The 22,930-nt window shown below is 32.7% G+C and overlaps 1 long non-coding RNA gene across 6 annotated transcripts; it reads right to left on the bottom strand.

Moving 5' to 3' along the window:
• Positions 1–18,702: 18,702 nt before the first annotated feature.
• LOC107021916 lies at positions 18,703–22,543 on the bottom strand. 6 transcript variants are annotated; one of them, XR_003578847.1, is made up of 7 exons: positions 22,409–22,543; positions 22,196–22,332; positions 22,037–22,070; positions 21,877–21,919; positions 21,043–21,185; positions 19,427–20,303; positions 18,703–19,044 (listed from the first exon to the last, which is right to left on the bottom strand). It is a non-coding gene; the product is annotated as an uncharacterized LOC107021916 (long non-coding RNA). The 6 variants fall into 6 exon arrangements; XR_003578849.1 differs by having other exon boundaries at positions 18,703–19,551; positions 19,650–20,303; XR_003578848.1 differs by having other exon boundaries at positions 18,703–19,760; positions 20,072–20,303.
• Positions 22,544–22,930: the final 387 nt, after the last annotated feature.

Here is a 22,930-nt window from a genome sequence, read left to right as displayed (position 1 = left end):
ATGGTTTAGCATTGGATTGAAGTGTTGAGGATGGAGTGGTGATATTCTGCCCCAATTCCATTTATTTTATGTTAATTAGACTTAAATTATTATTTTATTGGTATGGTCCACTTATGGTGGCGGTGCTATGTGAATTGATGTGGCCTTGTAATCGTTACTTTATGCAATATGATGATCATGACCTTGTCGAAACTACTTGAAGTATTATGATTATTTGTATAGTTGATTTATGTGAAGTATGAGCATATCTATCTATATGTGAAGTAATGTGAAAGTATGTGTTCTTTCTATGTATGTTAGGAGATGATGTATAATATGGCTATGTGCTTGTATGTGTAGTCTTAGATGTTGATGCATGGTCGTTCGTACTTGACTATATGAGTTTATGATGGTTATATTGTTGATGATATGGTAGTATATAGTATGACATAAAGCTGATAATGGTTATTCCTATGTGACTTAAAGAATGACATGTAACATGTGTTAAAGTGAAGTATGTTGTTCATTGTCTTGGTTGACTTGTGCCCCAAACTTGATGCATATATGAATGTTAATATGAGATGTCTTGACTTAGGATGCTACAGCCTCTTATTCTTGAAAGTATGAATGACATGTGACCTTGAATGATGTTAAGAAGGTCTTTATGTAAAACTTGAACCTAGTGGTAAGGTTATGAATGTTGAAAGCGAAAGCCGTAATGGTATCTTCAAATTAAAGGAATGATAGACTTAAGGTTGATTGTCTGGAACGACATCATATCAAACCTTAGGAAAGTCATGATGAGCTTCTTGTCTCCATTGGAAGGTATCCATAGAGGACCTCTTTGGTAGGGTAAATGTTATTGGGTTATGAACTTGATATGGAACCCCTTTATATGAACCTTTAATGAAAATTAATCTATGAGAACAAAGCTAGCACCGAGTGAGTATGGTAAGGGAAGTAGTTCTAGTTAAAGAATGTTACTAGATTACAAAGCACGCCTTTCATATTCCTTAACCATGTTCCTACATGAGATGTGTCTAAGTTCTACCATTGTCAAGAAGAACACCCTTAACGGAGTAGGTTAGAAATTTGAATTACATGCTTTGATACTATAGTTTATGTCGGTTATTGCTATTCTCATCATGTGGGATACCGACTAGCATTAGAGAAGTTCTATGAAGTTTAGGTGGTGGTATGGGACGTTATCTAGACATTGCACATTAAGCTTTGAAGGTGTTAGTGATAGTCCCTAGGTCTTGTGCAAGAACATTACTCGAATGTCCTTATGTGATGAATGAATCTTAAATGAACTAATGAATGTAATTTATTATATAAATAAAGTATGTTGAAGTTCTTATCTGAAGTAGTTAAGGGTTGCCTAACTAATGTGAAGGGGGCATAGGAATGGTCACTTCATATATCTTTGCCTTACTTAAGTGAGTATTAGGATAGCCCTCAGTGAGGGAATTGTACGCCAGAACATTTTCGAAGCGAAGTTGAGAAACTTCGTTGTTACAGTGAAGTAGTACACTGAAAGTGTTTTTAAAAATGTGACTAATTGCTTAAATAATTTTTTATGTGTTTCTAAATTCTTAAATGTTGTTTTTATGCTTATAGTATTATGTTTTAATCACAATTCATGAAAAGCATGTTATTTACTAAATGTCCCATTTTCATGGTTTTACAGGACCTCCATACTTAGTGCATCTAATGAGCTAACCCCTTCTTTTCCCTTTTTTACTTAAGTGTAGGAAATTGGAAGTCTTGATGTGCCATGGAGGATTGATAGATTTCTAAGGGTTGAAGATGAAGTATTGGTGAGTCCTCACCGATTTAGGACAATATATACACGTGTTCCCTTATGTCTTTATTTATGTCTTGTATGGGCTTACACCCAAGTGTTGTGTACTCTAAAGTTTAGATGGTTCAAGGAGATGTTGTTAAGGTTTAATGTTTTAAATGAGAGTCTTCCGCTTTTGTAATGATTATGGAAAGAACTCTTCGTGTGTGAAGAAAGTTTTGACTTCTTACTCATTTTAATATGTTTATTATGCAATGAATGATACGAGTGGCTTAGATGATACTTCTTGAAGTCTCATTTGCCGTGTGGCGACACAAGGATGCTCTAACTTCTATGGTGTACTTGTGGGTTGTGACAGAACCAAGTGTTACTAGAGGGTTACTTGGGTAAAGGACTTAAGGTAAAAGAAGGATAATGTTATGAAATGCTAAATTAGCTTAGAATGAATTATGTAGTTTTATGTGATTTGTGACAATTGTACATGTCTATATGAAGTGTGTTGTCTATGTGATGCTTATTGTGTTGATGTTCAAGAAGTTTTACAAAAAGTCATGAAGCATGGTTTTCAACTAAATGTCCTCTTCATATGCATATTTTTGAATGGTTGTGATACTTAGTGCATTCTTGTACTAATACTATTCATCTTCATCTCTTAACACAAAGTGTAAGTCATTGGATGACTAGAGGATGTCTCTTAAAGTGAAGGGCTTGATACATGTTTCCCAAGCTCAAGAAATTGATCCTTAAGATTCAAGAATTTCCTATGCCAAAGTTCATATTTAAAGTTTATGTATTAGTTAGATTATTATTTTATGATGTTGAGGGTCGTGTCCCTATTCTATTCTATTGATATTGAGTCTAAGATGGCAAAAGAGACTTAGAGTCTAACTATGTATTACGATATTTTTATATATATTAAGTGATGTTTCTAGCATATGATGTGCTATGAAAAGTTCTAAATTTTTCGCTAAATTCCTATGATAATGCGATGAATGATGTTTATGGGCTTGTACAAGACCTCCGAGAGGTCAAGTACGCCATGTTACTTCTAGGAGTAGAGTTTTGTTCATCGATGGTGAGTCGTGACACATCAATGAGCAAGAGGCTATAGGATGATAGAGTTTCACATTCTTCACTAATCTTGTGTCGTGTCATAGAACTTAACTCTATATGATCTCTCTCTTATGTTTTCTTGTCTAGTGGTCTTTTAGATGTGATTGCTTGATAAGATTGTATCTCAATGCTTGAGAGAGAAAAAAGGTGAGTGCTGATTCTTACTTTGGTTTATGGCTTGATAAGTATGTGTGAAGGTGAATTTGAATATATGTTGATGTAATGCCATTTATGGCTATATATGTGATTTATGTGAAATGAGCTATTATGTTGAGAATTTCTGTCATGACATGATTATAGCTTGTTAATAGTTGTTATAGTTGAATGGAGTTCCCTTCGGAATGAGAGGTTGCTATATGAATTGGTATGATGATAGTGTAATGATATGGTTTAGGCTTAAAATGCTTCGAATAGATGTGGTAAATAGTGTGGAAGATGCATGTTGCCTTTGTATATGTGTAATGGTTCAAATGTTGCCCTTTTATGTGTAATGTTTCCTTTGTTGCCTTGAAGGATTGGAGTCTTTTGTATAGGCTTTCTCCTAAGGAGGGAAGATGGGTGTTGAATATTGTGAGCTGATTGTTGAGTATGCTAGTACATGGAAGAACCCTTATGACTAGTTGGTTAGTTCCCTTATGAACCTATTCTATGAGTGGGGAAAAAGGGATGAAAGGGTTTTGTTCCATAGGGTGGAATTATGTTTTGACCTAAGGTTGACTTAGAGGGTAGTATGTACCCCTTAAACCTCAAAGATGAGGAGAAAATTGATGTTGACCAACTTAAAGTGGTTAGTTTCCTTTTAAGATTGATCTTAAGTATGACTATATGAGGAAATGCTTAGGTTGTACCTAGGTGTGGTTGGTTGGAAGGTTCCTCCAAAAGGGTATGATGTGGGTTGAAATGACCTAGAAGTTACCTTGCCTAGTGTTGAAAGAAAAAAAGGATACCTTCATGGCCAAGTTTTCTCTATTGATACCCCTAAGGTTTTACTTAGAGAGGGATGGTGTTCTTAGATATTAAGGTTGGTGGGCTAAAGTTCTCCTAAGGTAGAGATAAGTTGCTCTTATTTGGGTTTACCCTAAGTGGAGATGATGATGTGAGTAGCAAGGTTCTAGATGTCCCCATCGTTTCCTTCTATTCTTACTCAAGTTTGAAACTAAAATAATTCCTAAGTAGCTTCTTCATGATGGGAGTCTTGCATATAAGTATAAGTTGCATGTTCTCCATATGTTAAGTATGTCTTAATTGACACTATGTTATGCACGTTTTGGAAGGTTTTCATTGCATGAAAATGGATTTTTAATCAAACAGCATATTTATCATGTTGTTGTGCAGCTTAATATGCTAAATGTGCATTTGACTTCATGAGATGATGTAAGGAGCATGTTTGATGTCACTTATAATATGTGATGTTTTAGGCCATCAATGAGAAATTGAGTCTTCCTTAAATGAAAAATGATGAGTCCCTTAAAAATGTGTGACTTTTGTGACTTGGGAAGTGTTAATGTTGACTCACTCTTGAGAAGTGATGGTGTCCAGCTAATGTTCTTGATGTGTGCCTATAATTTTCAAGAATCTTTCCTAATTGATGCATGTTTATGGAAACTAGTTTCATGCTATAAATTTAAATTTTGTGAAATACCTTCATATTCTTGTGATGTGTGTGGTGTGATTTACAATTTTGACTTCATTAAGAAGAAAGTATGAGCATGTTTTGGTTAAAAGTGGAGAAGTTCTCCTTAAAAAATGAATTGACCTTTGTGCATTGCTTGTATATGAGAGCTCTATGATGACATGTGATATGTTAAGGAGGACATTCCTTCTTAAACATAACAAATCATGGTAATGTTAAGTATGACTTAAATGGTATTATGTCTAAATGTATTGATTTTTGTTGACCTACATTACTCATAATTTATGTGCATTGAGTATGAATTTGTTATTTGCCTCTAAGTGATGATATTGAAAATGACTAAATGTGATTTAAAGATTGTTGCATGTTGAGCTCTAAATGAAATGAAATGTTAAGACCATGTCATAATTAGGAGAATGATGTTCCCTCTATGAACATGAGAAGAGCATATGTGTTTGAAGCATTAAGGAGTGAGTGATTGAAGGTTTCTACTTGCTTGTGTTGCATTGAGTGCAAAACGGTATGAAGTTTGTGTTCCTTGTACGTTTTGTATATTGATTACTATGTGATGATTTGTTGAATGTTCATTGAGTCATTGCAAGTGTTTTAAATGTCTCAACTGTCATTCGAGGACGAATGTTCCCAAGTGGGGGATATTGTAAGGACCCTCAAAATTATTTAAGGTTTATAGAGCCTCACATTTTCCTTAAAAGGTTAATAATATGTTAATTAAGTGTTTTAGAGCTTGTATGGTTGATTTGAAGTGGTTTGGAGGTTAAACGTCCAAGATGTTCGGAAGTTAGTTTTTAGATGTGCTAGTGTGTTCTAGTCTACCTTTGCACGTTTTACGTGTTATTTGGGGCTCAAATTTATAGGAAAGGTCCTTAACATGTATAAGAGTGTATTTAGGGTCAAAACATCTAGGCACGACTCCCCAAGGACCACTCTAAGGATCCTTAAGGAGGACCCAAAAGCTGCAGTGGACTGCCTTGGCAGTGTCCAAACAACGACTTTTAAAAGATGGCCCGTACTCCATTCGACGCCCCATCAATTGAGGGCATTGCTCAAAACTTAGAAGTGTGAACTCAGCCCCCCAAAATGGAGCCTCAGTTTAAAATGACGGAGCAGCAGGACGGCTCGTCGACCAGACGATGCTCTGTCGACTGCCCTCCACAGATGAAGCCTGGAACTGCTTTCCTGCACGTTGTCCATTTAAGGGGTGAACAGGAAAACCCCACGTTCCAAATAAAGCCTAGGAAGCAGTTCATTTATCTATTTTTAGGTATTTTAAGTTGGTTAGAATTATGAAAAATCCATTCCCAATTCATTCTTCAAATTTCACCTTTCCCTCTCAAAACAAACTCTTTCTAGAAACCTCCATTGGAGATAAAGCTCAAGAACAACTTGGGGATGGATTTTCATGGATTCTTCTTCAAGTTTTCGTTATTTTCTATATAATGAGGTATGGTATTCCTTCATCCTTATTTAACCTTTCATCTAAAGAGTTCCTTCAAAGGTTTTCAAAAAAAATTCTATGATCAAATTATCTATCTTTCAATCTAGCCATGGGTTCATTGTCAAATTAATTTCAAAATCATTCTCATGATGAATTGATGATTAGCTACTGTTTTTAAGATTGATTTCAATCCAATATCGTGAAAACCACCATGCTCCTCTCAAATTCTCAATTTAGCCTATAATGTGCGTAATTTGATCTTTATTAGATGTTGATGAATTGTGATTTTGATTATGTTGAATTGCCTATTGTTATTGTTTTAGCCTATAATCCTCAAGATTGATATATCCTCATATGTTCGAGAACATCATCTATGTTTCTTTTAGTTTCTTTATTTTTAGACATTGTTTAAGACTTAGTATGTTTCTTTCAATGTAAAGGGTTGTGACCATATGATGTTAAGATGTGTCTAAGTTGTCTTTTGATGATTATACTTCGTTACTTAGTGTTATAAAAGAGTTTTCTTATTAGTTATGTTGTGAAAAGTTTTAATTTCGCACTACTTTTCATACCTATGTAATGAATGATAGCGAAGAGCCTTGTCCAAGACCTCTAAGAGGTTGACGAAGTCGGTAACTTCTTGGGGGTGCTTCCCGGTCATTACAAACTTGGTATCAAATAAGGTTTTGGGAAATAGTTTACGGTCCAAAGTCTCACAAGCCACGTCTAGTAGACTCTTGGTATCAGTGTGAGTCGCTACACATCTATGAGTGAGAGGCTATAGGACGATAGAAGTTTCACTTTATTCATTACTTTTGTGTCGTGCCATAGAGTTGATGTTATAAGTGTCTTTTCCTAATCCTTTATCTTGTGTTTATAGGACTTGAATACGAGAAGTAAAACCGCAAGAAAAGGGGAGGAAGGAGTAGGAAATGAGGGACTTCATCTATGAGATGAGAAAGTTCCTATAGCTTATCGAGAGAATGTGAATGAGGAGATTCCCCCTCAAGTGCCCCAAGGTCCTCAAGCTCCCTATGTTGAAGTGGATATGTCTAATGTGAAGATAAGGGTTATTTTTCGAACTTTGACCAAACTCATGATGACTCAAGCTCAAATCGTCGCAAATCATGTGGTTGCCCAAAATAATCTAAGAGTTAGACCTCAACCTAATGCAAGTACTCCCGCTTCTAAAATGCGAGATTTCATGAGGATGAATCCTCCTACTTTCCATGGCACTAAAGTGTATGAATATTCACAAAGCTTCATAGATGAGGTATTCAAGGTGGTAGATGTTATAGGAGTGACCTCTAGAGAAAAAGCAGAACTAGCCGCTTATAAACTAAAAGAGTTTGCACAAGTGTGGTTTGAGCAATGGAGGGATGAAAGACTCGTAAAGGTAGGCCCGGTAGATTGGGGAGTGTTTAAGACACCCTTTCTTGATAGGGTTTTCCCCTTAGGATTGAGGGAGAAAAAGTTAGTGGAGTTCATGAACCTTCATTAAGGGGGGAATGAGTACGAAAGAATATTCTCTAAGGTTCACCCAACTCTCTAAGTATGCCCAAACCTTGGTAACCAACTCTAAGGCTAAAATGAATATGTTTGTGATAGGAGTGTCTATTTTAGTTAAAGAAGAGTGTCGTACAACAATGCTCCATCATGATATGGATATCTCTAGACTCATGGTTTATGCTCAACAAATTAAGGAGTCCAAGCTTAGGAAGATGAATAGGGATGGGAAGAGGGCTAAATTGGATGAACCAAGTCAACATAAGTGTAATAAGAGATTTTATAATCAATATTCTTCCATGGTGATCAAGGATAGGGTTTCCAACCAAATTCTCAAAGAGGGAGTGGAGGTGTCCCTACCTATAAGAGGACTAGATGAGCTACATGTGGGAAGCAACATTTGGGTAAGTGTCTTGTCAGTACGGATGGATGTTTTGGATGTGGTAGCAAGGGTCATAAGATGATAGATTTCCTTGCCTTCAAGGCACATAATGGAAGGAGATCAACCAAGCTCCTCAGACGATTCTGAACCTAATACTCAAAGGAAGAATTGTTTCTATGTGCTTCAACCTAGCAATGGAGCTAATCCGAAATAAAGGCCCCAGTGAGTTATAGTTCCTTATGGTTGTTTAGATTTGTTCTTATATGAGTTTACCCTAAGTGGGGAGAATGATTTGAGTAGTAAGGTGGTTGATACCTTTATCTTTTCCTTCTATTCTTAGTCAAGCTTCAGACCAAAATTCTTAATAGTTGGTTATGTTATGGAGTCTTGCATTTGAGTATGATTTGCATGTCTCCTTATGTTGTGAGTGACTTGATGGTATAATTCTTTTCATGCTCTAAATGATATCCTATATTGCATAGGAAATTGATAGTTAATCCATATTTCTCATGTTAATGTGCATCTAATGAAAATTGTTAAATTGCTCCAAATATTGTTATGTTTATATGCCAATATGTGATCTGAAAGTTATTGCATGTTGAGCCTTATAATGAAAATATGAGCATGTTGAAAGTTGGGGAAGGTAGTTCATCCATAATGCAATGAAAATGATGAAGTATGTGTGCACTATGAATTGTGGAAATAGTTCCTAATTGCTTTTGTTGTTTATAGTGCATAAGTATGTCAAGTTGGTGTTCCTTTTAAGTAGGGTGAATTGTCTTTGAATTTAGTTGTATGATGTGGTGTGCTTATGAGCTGCTTGTGAAGTCTCATAGTCCTTGAAGGTGTTTTAGTGTCATTTGAGGACGAATGTTGTCCAAGTGGGGAGAATGTAACAACCCTCAAAATGAAATAGGTCAAACTAGAGCTTCTCATGTTTTTCATAAGTTAATAATGTGTTAAAGTAATGAACTTTAGAATTTTTAGTCAGTTGAAGAGTTTGAAAATCAAACGCCAAGGGACGATCAAGACGTTCGACGACTAGTCATCTATGTGCTTGTGTGTGTTCTAGTGTGGCTTTTCATGTTTTATGTGTTGATTCATGTCTAAATTGATATGAGAGGACCCTAGGACCTAGATAACCATGTTTAGGGATGAAACGTCCAGGTAAAACTCTCCAAGGACCACCCTAAGGGTCCTTGCAGAGGACCCAAGACTTTGCAAGAAAACTGCAAAAATCAGTCCCCAAACGACGAGCATGATCGACGCTCCATTAGTCAAAGGATGCCCCGTATTTTTGGGAGTAGATCCACACTTAGTGGTCTGAGCTTTGAGCCTCTGATCCAAACGACACCCAGCAGGACGGGCCGTCGATCAAACGATGCCCAGTAGTTTGGGTCTATCGTTTGGAAGCCTGCAATTCGGCCAGCTTAGGGGTGAATTAGGAAATTCACCCCACGTCCTAAATAACTAGGAGATGGTTGTTTTAGGGGTTTTAGGTATTTTAAGTTAGTTTATACCCCTAAACCTAATTTTGGACTTCACTTTTACAAATCAAAACCTCCCACCCAAGAAAAACTCTCTCAAGACTCTATTGAAGCTTGAACTCAAGGTAGAGATAGGATTGAAGATTTTGGGAAATTTATTCACCAAATCTCGTGAGTTTTCTTCATATAAGGTATGGTAGTTTATCCTTGATTCTTCTGTCGTTCACGGAGCCAATTTAAAGGCTTTTCAAAAAGATTTCAAAATCCGAAGTTTTTCTCTTTCGAATTCTAAGAATGGGTCCCTGCATGAAAAAGTTTTAATGGATGAATTAGGATGTTTCCAATATTAATTGATGAATTTATGACCAACAACTCTATGGAATCATGATCATGCAAATTCTCTAATTTTGGCTTATGAAGTGCGTTTAATGTATTTAATTAGACAATGTTAGAGTTGTGTTTATATCATGATGTATTGTGATTATATACTGTCAATTATACCTAATTATGATGAATTGTTGGAGAATTGAGTAAGTGCGATCAAGGCTTGGATGAAGGGTAAGTGATCTCTCTTGTCTAGTTCTTATTGAATTGATCTTGAGTGGTATGGTCCACTTATGGTGGAGGTGTTTAATTGATGTATATGAATGTACATGTGAATTGTGATTATGGCCTTGAAGGCATCGAATGTCAAGAAAAGTAATGTTATGAAGTGTATGTATAGAGATTGCCTTATGAAGTTATGAATGTATGACTTAAACATACTATGTTTAATAGAAGTATAATGTTAATGTGAAGTATGATAGCGTGTGATGTATGATGAATGTAATATGATTCATTATAAGGAGTCTATGTTATGAATGATGGTGATTATGTGAAAGGCTTGGTCACATACACTCACACACTCGCAAATAATGAATGAATGTAGCCAATGAGAATGTAATGAATGAGAGTCTACCGAAAGGGTTTGATCAATAGAACTTAATGAATGAATGAGGGATTTGGGCTAGACACTCTTCGTGAGTGGAGATGTAATGTCTAATGACAACCTCAATATTCCTAAGAACTCTAATTAATGAAAAGGAGAGTTTTGGGGTGGACACTCTTCGTGAGTTAAAATGTAGTGTCTAGGAGCAACCTTACTATTCCTAATAGCTTTGCAATGAATGAATAATACGTTTGCGGTGGAATGCTCTTCGTGAGTTGAGATGTAGTATTCAATAGTAACCCTTATAGATTAGTATTCTTCGTGAGTTAAGATGTAGTACTTGATAGAATCTCTTAACCTATAGCTAATGAATGTCTACGACTCTATAGGGACTTATGATTATCACCGAGAGAAATCAAAGAAGGGGTGGATACTCTTCATTAGTAGAGATGTTGTACCCAATGTACCTCTTGAGACGAGCACTTTTCGTAAGTTGAGATGTAGTACTTAGAAGCAATCTCCTTATCCCTTAACTATGAGCCCACATAGGACTAGCTATTAGAGATCCAAGTAAAGGCTAAAGAATGACCCTACCTAAGGCAAGTGGGGATCCCTTATCCGGTAGGGGTCAATACCGGGATTCCATGTCAAGCTCTCATGATCTATGTTGGTTGAAGCTATCCCCCACAAAACGAATGTAATAAACTATCTTCCAAAGGGTGTACTATTTAAGGTAGGTGGTGGAATGGGACGCCATCTATTCATTGCACAAGTGGGCATTTGGAGTGAGTCTTGGTATGTCCTTGTAATGTTAATTAATGAATGGGTTACTATATAATGTTAATGAATGAATGAATGGGTTACTATATGATGTTAATAAAGTAAGTTCACTTTATGCATGACTAGTGTTAATGAAGCATGTTTATTAAGTGTCTAATGTTGATGAAACCTATGTAATTGATGAGTGTGATTTGCCTAATCTAGGTGATTTCTAAGGATCACTAAGTGGAAGTAGTAGTATGGGATGCTACTTTCACATTGCACTGGTGTAACTTGGGGGTTGTCTTAGAGGATGGTCTTTATGTGAAGACCTTAAATGCATGAATATTTCTTATATGTAATGAATGTTGACTTGTTAATAAGAGATGAAGTATCCTTGTCTTTGGTAGTCTTAAGGATCACCTATGTGTGTATTGAAGAGGGTGTATGGGTGGTCTCTTCATGTCTTACCTACATGAGTCTTAGGATAACTTTGGATGGAGGTTCTGAATGACTTATGGTATTCTAAGTGACTAATGGATTTCTTTAATGATTATGGCTATGTGTTTAAAATGATTTTAAGTATTACCTTGTATGTTAGTGATAACTTCTATGATGTTTTGTGCACTTGATTCATGAAGGTTTTCCAAAATAGCATGAAAGTAAGTTTCAATTAAAGTGTCCTTTTATAGAATTTTTTGCATATTGTCATACTTAGTACAATGTTGTACTAACTCCATACTATTCTATATTTCTAAAAATATAGGTGGAAGGCAAGTGAGGATTCTAAGAAGGTGAAGCTTGGGAAGTCGATTCTCTTAAGATTGGTATGTCCTCATATGTTCGAGGACATCATCTATGTTTCTTTTAGTTTCTTTCTTTTTAGACATTGTTTAAGACTTAGTATGTTTGTTTCAATGTAAAGAACCATGACCCTATGATGTTAAGACGTGTCTAAGTTGGCTTGTGATGATTAGACTTTGTTCCTTAATTTTATAAAAGAGTTTTCTTATTAGTTATGTTGTGAAAAGTTTTAATTCCGCACTACTTTTCATACCTATGTAATGAATGATAGCTTAGAAAATTGTCCAAGACCTCCGAGAGGTCGACGCCGCCGGTAAATTCTAGGGGGTGCTCCTCGGTCGTTACACCTGATGGGCCAGACTTTTTAATTTAAAAATTTTTTCCTTCTTCGTGTGTGGCCGCACTCTTCACTTAGTCTTCGAGCTTAGTGCTTTTATTACGTCAATAAACTATAAAGTGGACATTCATTGTGATGTCGCAGTAGACCAAGTATTTCATTCAGAAGTAAATCGAGATGGGGCATGTGATGTCCTGGCACTAGTCGTTCCAGGATGAACGAGGGATAAATTGGTATCTATTCTAACAACTCGAACCGTTGTTATTTAGGAGAAACAAAAATTTTAGGAAATTTTTGGCCATTGTCTCATCATAGTAGGCCAGATGCCACTAGGGCAACGGCGCCAAGGCGGGGTAAGCTAGCTCCAGAGCAGGATAGGCGAGGCATAATGTAAATTATGAGATTCTATTTTATCTATCTTCCTAAAATATCTAAATATGCCTTAAAACACCCTAGAAACTTCAGACTGGTTAATCTAAGCTTGGGAACGAAGGAGAAGGAGATTTCTAGCGTGAAGATTGTGATATCTTACGATTCTTGGTCAAATTCATCACACGAAGCCTGGAAAAACTAGAATCGAGGTCAAAAACTCTGTGCAACTGCTTGGCACCCATGTAGACTAGATTTTATGAATCAAGTAGTCTTAACCAGTTCTTATTGTGTAATAATGTGAATCGATGGTAGGATTTATGCGCAGGCCTTCGTGCATCAAATGATGTATGATTAAAAAAGAAACCTTAGACGATGAATTAGGGTTGAGTATGTTCTAATTAAGGTTTGCGGGATGTGTGTTATTGAATATCCATTGTACGTGTGATGTATGTTTGTTCTTGCTTCGTTATGATGCATATATGTATGTGAATGTTGCACTATTGATCATACTTATTGTAATGAGATGGATGGATTATGAGTGCTATGAATCATGAATAAAGTGTATGAACTTAAGAATATAGTTGTGACTATGATTGTGGTGTGTCGAAGATCGGATTTCCACGTTCCGGCATAACTAACTGGGATCAGATTATCACATTCCGACATAACTAACTAGGATTGATTGCCACATTCCGATATAACTAATTGTGATCAGTTGTCACGTTCCAGCATAATTATGGGATCAGGTACCATGTTCTGGTATGCTAATAGTTTGGATTTGGATTCCATGGGAGGACCAACTACCTTATATAATTGTGTAGCTTGAGGAAAGTGAAATGTGTTGTTGTTCTTCATGTCGATGTTATTGTATATGTTCTATACGTGCATGTGATGATATTTTCGTGTTACTTACATATATATCTTGAGCAAACTTGTTGGGTATAGTGGAAGGGCAAAGGGTTCAAGGGACGAGTAATGGATAACAAAGGTTGTCGTGTGTTATAATTGGGAAAGAGAAGTAGATGTAGCGTATGTGATGAAATGTGCTTATGTGAGTTTCACCTTCGGGAAAGAGATTGGGTTTAGTGGTAAGCAAGTTTATCGTAGTTTACTATTTGACCATGAATGAGTAATGTGACGAGGAAGTAAAAGTACATAGTTAGAGGTTAGTCGGAGTGCTTGTGGGTTGAATTGGGGATTCGCTAATGTGTTAGAATGGTTAGGTTATGATCAAGAACCTGGTGAGTGAGTTGTTTGAGGAAGTGGAGAAGCGGGTGGATTATTTCTAGATCTTGCTAATTGGTTTCGTATGACATGTGGTGGACGTCGGGTTGACTGATGATGCCTACTAATGCGTGTGTTTGTACAGATATTACTATTGCTATGTCCTTTTGACATAGTCTAGATGCAGGTTGGTGATGTTTCCTTAGGTGAAGTCAAAGAAATTCTCCAACAGCTTCATTCTTCTTTCTGCTTGGTGGGAGTTGTGTCTTTTGTTTATTATGTCAAGTTGTGCTCTTAGTAGCTCTTGTACCTTTTTAGATTAGATCCATGGGAGTTGTTAAATTTCTTTACACGTTTTAACTAAAGTGTGTCTAAAGATATTATTTATAAAATGATATTAGTGCAACTATTTATATTTTCTTTGATACTCTGCATGATTTAAATGGTTGGGATATGAGGGTTTCCTACTTACATGCTTAGAGAAACAAAATTGTAATTTCTTTCTTTCATCTTCCAATAGTAACTTCTTTTTACATTCTTCATTCATATTAGCATATATAAATTTCTTGGTTATTATTGGTACATAGTTTTATCTTCTCAATGATATTTAATCTGGTCAATCTTTTCACATTCTTTAAATACTCTATAAAGTGCATCATAAGGTGGTTTATCCAATTATTATTTCACTAGTTAACATGTTCGTGTTTCGCGCGATCGTAATAACTATTTTAAAAATAATTTCTTTTATAAATTAGCACGTACTAAAGAAGAAGAAATATGATCAATACTTAGTAAAAGCTATAAAATATTTATAATAATTGTTTCAATTTGGAAGATATTATTTTTGTATTATTTTGTTTAGGATAAAAAGAATATGTTTTATATATTGAAAAAAATGTTAACTTAATTTTCTGCTTAATTTCCTATTTGTCGTGGATCATCAAATGAAACGTAAATAATCTATCCTCCTAGTTTTTTAAAAGTATGGATGCTTACTTTTGTATAAGGAAATACTGAACTTGGACCTTTTTAAATATAGTTCTTAAATATGATTTATTTAACAAAAAAACATATTTGTTAGGTACATAATCTTTTATAAAATTCTTTATTTTTAAAAAAATTGTGCAAGCTAAAATATGAAAATTAACAAAAAAAAATGTCAAACTATTTTAATCAAATAATATATAAATATAAAAAATTATAATAAGAAAACATAAAAGCAATCAATATTAATATTTCAACAAACAACTCGATACAAAATTATAGTTTTATTTGTTTTAATTATCAAAGAATAATTATACAAATAATAGATAGTGAATATTTTAAATCTTGAGGAGTTACAAAACCCACTAAATGTATAATTATTAAGAGAAAATCATAATTTAAATAATGACAAAAAAAGTAAAGAATGGAGAAAAAGAATAAGTAGGACTTTTAGTATACAGTTTCTGCTATTGTTTGTTTTTATATCATATTGAAATTATTTTAATGTTTTTCATCTTCAAATAAATTAAAAAAATTTATCTTTATTTACTCAATATATTTCATCAAAATAATACTTCAATTCATTTTAGTGTGTATTTTGTATGTTTTGTTGTGGTCATTTTATTTAATTACTAAAAAGATAGAAAATAAAAAATATATATTTCATTATTTTAGTAGAAAACTTTAAAAATCTCGAGTTTTAATAAATAATACATACTCCCTCTATTTCAAAATAAGTGAAATTGTTGAGCCTTTTTTCATAGTTCAAAATAAGTGAATTATTCCAAGTTTAAGAGAGATGTTGAAAACTTCTTTCATTTTTGTCTTCATTTACAATGTTAAATAATTATAAAAGAAATGAATTTTAAATACAGAATACGTAAGAATGTCATCAGGAAAATAAATCATTTATGTTTAAAGTTATTTAGAGCGCTCATTTATGAAATAGATAAATGACTTAATTTTGAGTAAATTTAATATATGATGTAAATGAAAGAAAAATGGAAAAAAGTCTTAAAAAGAGAGATAAAGAATTAAGTAAAAAGAAATTGAGGAGACATGTTTATTTAGCAAAAAATATAAATAGATAAAAAGAATTGTAAGTCGTGAGATGGATCAACCCGCTAATAAAAGGAACAAAGCAACATAGTAGTATTTCCTTATTAATTTTAAGCAAAATTAGAGTATGTCTTATTACCAAAAGTTTACAACCACAAATAAAGAAAAAATATATGCTTCCATGAAAATGTTCTACGTGCAAATCTTGAATAGTTGATGTGCAAATGATAGACTAAAATCTAAATCCGTTATATTTTGGGAAAATAAAATGTAGAGGTAATGAATAGAATCGTAGAAATGAGTTGAGGAGATATGTCATTTAAGTAAAAAAATTGAATAAACAAAGATTTTTGTAATTTATGAGATGTAATTAGCTATAATAAACATTATGATTTTTTTAGTTATCAAACAAATTAATTAATAAAGAGAGTAAACTCATTTTTTCAATTTCATAGTCAACTTAAACAAATATCAATTTTCTCTTTAACTTAAGAAAATATGTTTATTGTAATTGGATATTGACTAAACAAACTTAGTTCATTCTGAAAAATTTCATCAAATTAGATGAATTAAATACTTGTGAAATTTGATTCCCACAATCATATATATAGATTAATTTTACACAAGTGTTAACAAATACTAAACAAAAACATAATGGAGGGAATCTCATCTCCTTCTTAGTCAATTCAAAATCTACAAACGAAAGAAATGTGTTATATCATCTAAATTAGAATGAAAAGAAGCGGATAAAGCAAAATAAAATATGATAGAATATTCTTGATCGAGAAATTTTGTCATATTAACATGTATATACATAATATATATCGATATAGAATATGGATTGTATATCCAAAATACAAAAGTTTATATAATAAAAATATCAAAAGTTTTCTTTAAGCAACAAAATAATCCGTGGAAGATCATGTTGCCCTTGATATAAAAAGTGTTCTTTGTAATATAATCTTATTCTTGAAGGGTACATATCTTGATGGATAAATAATTAATTGAAATATTATATAAAAACAATAAGTGCATCTATATATTTGTAAATGATTGAAACTTCTACTTTTTCAAATTTTACTCTGACCAACTCTTAATGAATCACCCACCACCATTAAACTTTCTTCATTTTGATGACTTGTAGAAAATAATTTTTGATTGTCTCTTTCAACGAATCTTACACCACCTTTAAACTTTTTTCTTCATCTTGATAAACTTTTGCTTGGCTATTGTAACACAAGAAGAAATTCTAAAAAATGTATCTATAATCTTCATAAAAGCTGAAAACAAAAAAAATATTAACAATATGAAATTGGAAAAAATAGAAATGGACATGCAACAACATCATAGATGATTGTTATTTATAGATGAGAATTAAGTAGAAGGAAGTTGAGAAGACATCTTCTTTAATTAGAGGATTCAAATAGATAGAGATACTTTTTTGTAACTTTCATGTGATATAATTATATGTAATGAATATGATTGTATTTATTAATTTTTTAATAAATTGATTAATGAAAAACATGAATGGAAAAACTCAAAAAAGGGAGAAAAAAGTTAAATAGTAATATACATTTTATATAAATTAAATAATAAAGATAAAATATTTAAAAAAATATATTTCTTTCATAATTGTAATTAGAAGGACAAAAATATAAAACAAAAGTATTTTTTTAATTAATAATAGTAATTAAGAGATATGAATTATGAATAATTACTTTGTAAGTTGGCATGCGAAGATTCTTTGTTGCAAATGTTTTTTCATTAATATAATACTTATTGTAATAAATTAAATAATGACTTTTGCAATAAAATAATTAATTTAAATAAGAAAAAAAAGGCAAGAAAATGAGAAAAATGATAAATACATGTGGAGATCATAAAGGGGTGTCACATCACCTTGTCTATGATTCCCCTTTATATTATATTATGATTTGTCTGCTTTGGTTAAATTTCTCCTCCAGTAAGAGTCTAATTCAGTTAAATCTATTCCAATATAATTGATTTAACTACACATTAAAAACACTTTTGTATTATTGCTAAGCTAACAACATATTCACTTCTTTTACTATAATATCTATGTTTGGAGCATACATATTTATAGTTGATTATGTGTTTGTAATTCAAAATGATACGAAATACACGTGTGTTAGCACGTAGTTATAATATAAGGTTGAACAGCAGTGTAAAACCCAAAATGTTCAGCTAATTAGAATTTGTGATGGCCCATCAAGAAAATGAGAAATAAAAACAAAAAGAGAAATGACCTCAAATTGTGTTAGTCCTTACTCTAAGACAAATAAAACTTGTTGCTCTCATTGCACCAACTAGAAAGCATGAATTATTTTGATTGATCCATACGAAACCTCTTACTTTAATTATTCCTTTTTATCTCCACATTAACTTTGTTTATCGAACTTTTGAGCAAAAACGAAAAATAGTAGTTATTATTCTTTCCCTCCTAATTCATGTACTACTTTCATTTTTTGGAAATTATTTTAATTAATTTTTAAAATTAAATTGAATTAGATCAATTTAATATATTTTAATATTAAAACTTTGATATAAAAATGTAGTATAAATTGCACTTCTTGTTATGCGAATATAAGTAAAGTTATATTTTAAAATATTAATCAAAATTTATATTGTTTGAATTTTGAAAGTAAAAAGTATCATGTAATTTTGGATAAAAATAAGTATATGATTACTTATTTGAATATTATGAGATTTTTTTTTAAAAAAAAAAATCCTAAAAACTCATCGAAAAAGCTGAAGTGAGTATTATATTTTAGCAGTATTAAAGATTACGTAAAATTTACTCAATGAAAAAAAAATAAGGAGGTGAGATTAATAAAAGTTGAAGTATCCAAGGAAGTAAGAAGAATTAGGCAAGTCTAGCCAAAGCCAAACACCTTTTTATTTATTAAAAATACTAGATGGGCAGACCCGTGCCAGCACGGGCCCAACACGTATATTTGTGTATTGTTGAGAAAATGACTTGAGTTTTGATTTGTCTACCGTGTCATTGTTAATCTACACTTGAATCAAAAGCATTTTAATTATCATTACATCATATAAAAAGGAATTTTGTAATCACTGTAGTTCCGATAAAATAAAGAAGAACTAAATAAATCTTCAATAGTTGATTCAAAGAAAAACCCATCCATCAAAAGTTCTCTCTGCATTGCTGTCACAAGCTAAGATTTTGACAAAAAACCTGAAGCAAAATTAAGCAAACCTTAATTGTTGAACAGTATAAACTTATCATCTTCCTAAATTTTGTATACACATTGCAAATCAAATACTACTATGAAAAAGACTCGATAAATGTCTAATTAAATAAATAGTGCAGATGCATTTCACAGAATTCATAACCACAGATCCATTTGCTTGCGAAATTATTCGAATTGAGTATGTCCTAACAATCAAAAAAAAATACAGAGAACATAATTCTCTTCTGTAGAAACTTCACAGATCATTATTCATAATAAAAGGAACTTTAACTGCTCAAAAAATAGAAAATATGAAGTACACTGATAAGGCAAATGTATTTGTGAGATGATTAATGAAACTAAGCTTACAAAATATGTAATTTTCACCTATAAGATCTTCCATATATAATGTTGCTACATCTTCCCCAGCCTACTCCACATCCTCGAAAGGGCCCCGAATCAGGAGAATAGACTCAATTACTTAGGAACTTGCCTAGCTTATAGGCTATAGCCTATCCAGTATCAATAGTTGAGAAAATTTATAGTGAAAAATAACTCATGTTCATGACATTTCACACCATATTATATGGAAGCAATGGATTCACTTTACCTGGATTCTTTGGACAGTCAGACAAAATCAACAACGACAACAAAAGCCAATAATTTCTCAATATTGATCTTCCAATTTTTGAATTCTCAAAGGAATCATCAAGATTGGCTCCTTGCAAGAGCAAAACACGTGTAAATGAGTGACTACTAAAAGAAAGTGCACAAATATCGCTTAAAACTAAATATCAAAGTTTGCTAAAGATTTGGCACATCATTTCAATTTATAATTTATCTGAGTAATTAGTCTTCTAAAAACCTTCACCAAGTTCAATTCAATGGTTACTGCAATATAGATTTAATATCATACTACCTCCGTCCACATTTAGTTGTTATGGCTACCAAGGGTGTAGAGCTTACTGAATCACTATAAGACCTTCTGTATTGAACTGCAAACCTAAAAACTTTAACTGCATTTCCGAATACCTTTTTCGAATAAGCTTGATCAACAGACCAGAAAACTAATGAGGCAGCAGCTAAAGCAACAACCATTTCTCCAGCAACATCAGAACCAGGATTGCTGGGAGACACATAATAGACACTACGAACAGTGTCCATATCTTCATGCCTTTACAAACACTTGTGATCAACATTTGGGTCACCAACACCAACAAATAGCTTGTTTGGAGCAGCATTTGCACATTTTTGAAAGTAAAACCTATAAATTATCAATATGGAAAATACTTTTTTTTATTGATACATACAATATAATCTGACCAGATTCAAAGAGGGTGCCAAAATTGAAATGCAACATAGTTATATTCTTCATTATCTGGAATAACACACAAAATGGTTTCTCGGGGAAAAAAAGATTATGAAGTCTGATTTAGCCTTTTCCTAAAACACAACACAAGTTAAAATTTTAGGTCAGAGAAAAGGTAGATATAAAGACACTGATAACCATAATCTGGTGTAGTAATCAAAAGGCTAATACATGACAGAATATTCATGCCATATACCATATATGTGATAGCATTTAGCAATGGAATAAAAAGATTCACTTAAAAGAATTGATCTTGCGTGTGATGGGAGTTAATGAGAAGGAAAGACTTAATAGAGGGCTAAATGACAAATTCTGAACTTCATATCTAACATCTTGTCAACCTCAACAAATAAACCTCATGTATCATTGACAAAAATTTATCATGTGATGCATCACGCAATTCGGTTTCAAGTACTGAGGTCATTAGGGAAAAAGTTTGGTTATCAATAGTATTATAGAGAATATTCAATTTGTTCAATAATCTAATACAGAGAAGAACCAATGGATAGTATTATAGAGATTATTTAATCCATTCAATAATATAATTATAGTCTCTAAATTTCTATAGAGAAGAACTAAGTTGAATGATGATAATTATTGGATATAATTTGAACAACTAACTAATTAATCTAACCTTGATTCATCCGTTGAAGATCAGCTCCGGTGTCTCATGTCTTAACTACCAGTTATTGACTTTACTTTTGAAGAGATTGACATGTAAATTCTTCTCTTTACTTCTCAAATCATACTTTTTGCTACTTCTTCCATGTAATAAAACTATAAAGTGCATATTAGTAAAATAAAAAATAGTCTAAATGGCTCTAAATTTTTTAAAGACATAAGCAGAAGAAACTAAAGGAAACTCAACTGCGTCGAATATCTCAATATATTCCCATTTTTTTTATATTTTAAAATCCCTAACTTCCAACATCAAATAGTTTAGGGGATGTTTCTACTATAACACTGAAATGAAGGGGAGAAAGAGTTGCAAATGAAGTCATTAGATAATTATATGTTATGTAATAAGTTTCATCTCCAACTTGATTTAAACATGAAATATCCGCATCTTAGCCTAAATGATAATTTATTCAATTTTTGTACATTTTATTTCAACTGTAATTTATTATTTGCGGTATTTTACACCAACAGAAGCTACACTGAAAAATTATCCCGAAATTAGCTTTATTTCTCGAAAGAAATACATTATAAAGGTATAACATTATAAACAATGGTATTAGCAGATTTTCACTACGGTAAATCGCAATATTCAGACATTAAATTTAAATATTCTTTAGAATTTGTAAGTTTTTTTTAGAAGAGAATATCTTCGAGTGAATTAGCTTTCTAGGCATAAACACAAAATTACTCCTTCAACTCTTCTTCATAGAGGAGAACCATAACATTCCTTAGGTCAATATAAACCGAAAAGTTTTTACAATTGAAATATATCCACATATAATAAACTTACCAGCAAATTTAAGAAGCATACACTTTCACAAGTTTGGCCACACCTGACAATAATAATTTATAGAGTTTGGGTTGAATTTATTGATTGAAAAGTGACATGAACATTTTATAATCAAATGCTAGACTAAGATCATCAAAAATTGTTCAAGCCTTCATCTTACCATGCGGTCAACATCCACATTTGCACTCCACGTCCTATCAAAAGAAGAGCTCCATGTCATGCAAACATCAAAAATATAAGGGCATCCTGAAATTATTCCAATCCTAAATGGAACCAGAGTAAGAGGCATGAATATAAATCATTATATTTTGGGTTTTACCTGCAAGAATTACCACCATCCATAAAGTTTCCAAATTCAGAGATTCTTGCAAATGTTTTGTTTTAACATGCTCCTCTTTCCGATTAGCACCACAATCATATTTATCAAATCTGACCCGAAAAACTCAAATTTTAACCCTAAAGTAAGATTCGCAAAATCAGGTTAACATTAGTAGTATAAAGAAATAAAGATGAATCAACAAACTAAAAGTACCTTAGAATAAACCACCATAAAACCCGAAGCTACTAAAATAGAAAAAGTGTGATTGACAAAAAGGCAGAAAATTTGAGAAAACAGAGACAGAGAGAGATTATCGACATGCAATGAAATCAAATCTTAATGAGGACACGTGGGGGACACACAAAAGAACCATGCAACACTACATACAATGTTGATTTCCTAATACATCCTTATTCAACTTACTTTAATGGTACAATTCATACTACTTTTGGTACAATTAATCAATGCAGTGTTTTTACAACTGCTTGTTGGCTTATATAATAGAGTAAATTCCAAAATTATTATCCTTCCACGTGTACAAGAGCCAATCAAATAGGGCCAAAAATTATGAGGCCTTAATAGTATAACTTGAAATGCTTTTGGTACAACTTTTTGGAGCTATGTTCGTCCAACTCAACTCCTACTTCTATATAAGGGAGATATATAAATAAAAGAAGAAGAAGAAGAAAAATGAAAGATGCCATTTTTGCTGGTGAAGGAATATTGATTGTATTG

This window comes from Solanum pennellii, chromosome 6, assembly GCF_001406875.1.
Source record: "Solanum pennellii chromosome 6, SPENNV200".
NCBI classification, from domain to species: Eukaryota; Viridiplantae; Streptophyta; class Magnoliopsida; order Solanales; family Solanaceae; genus Solanum; species Solanum pennellii.
This window is presented reverse-complemented; position numbering and strand designations above follow the sequence as displayed.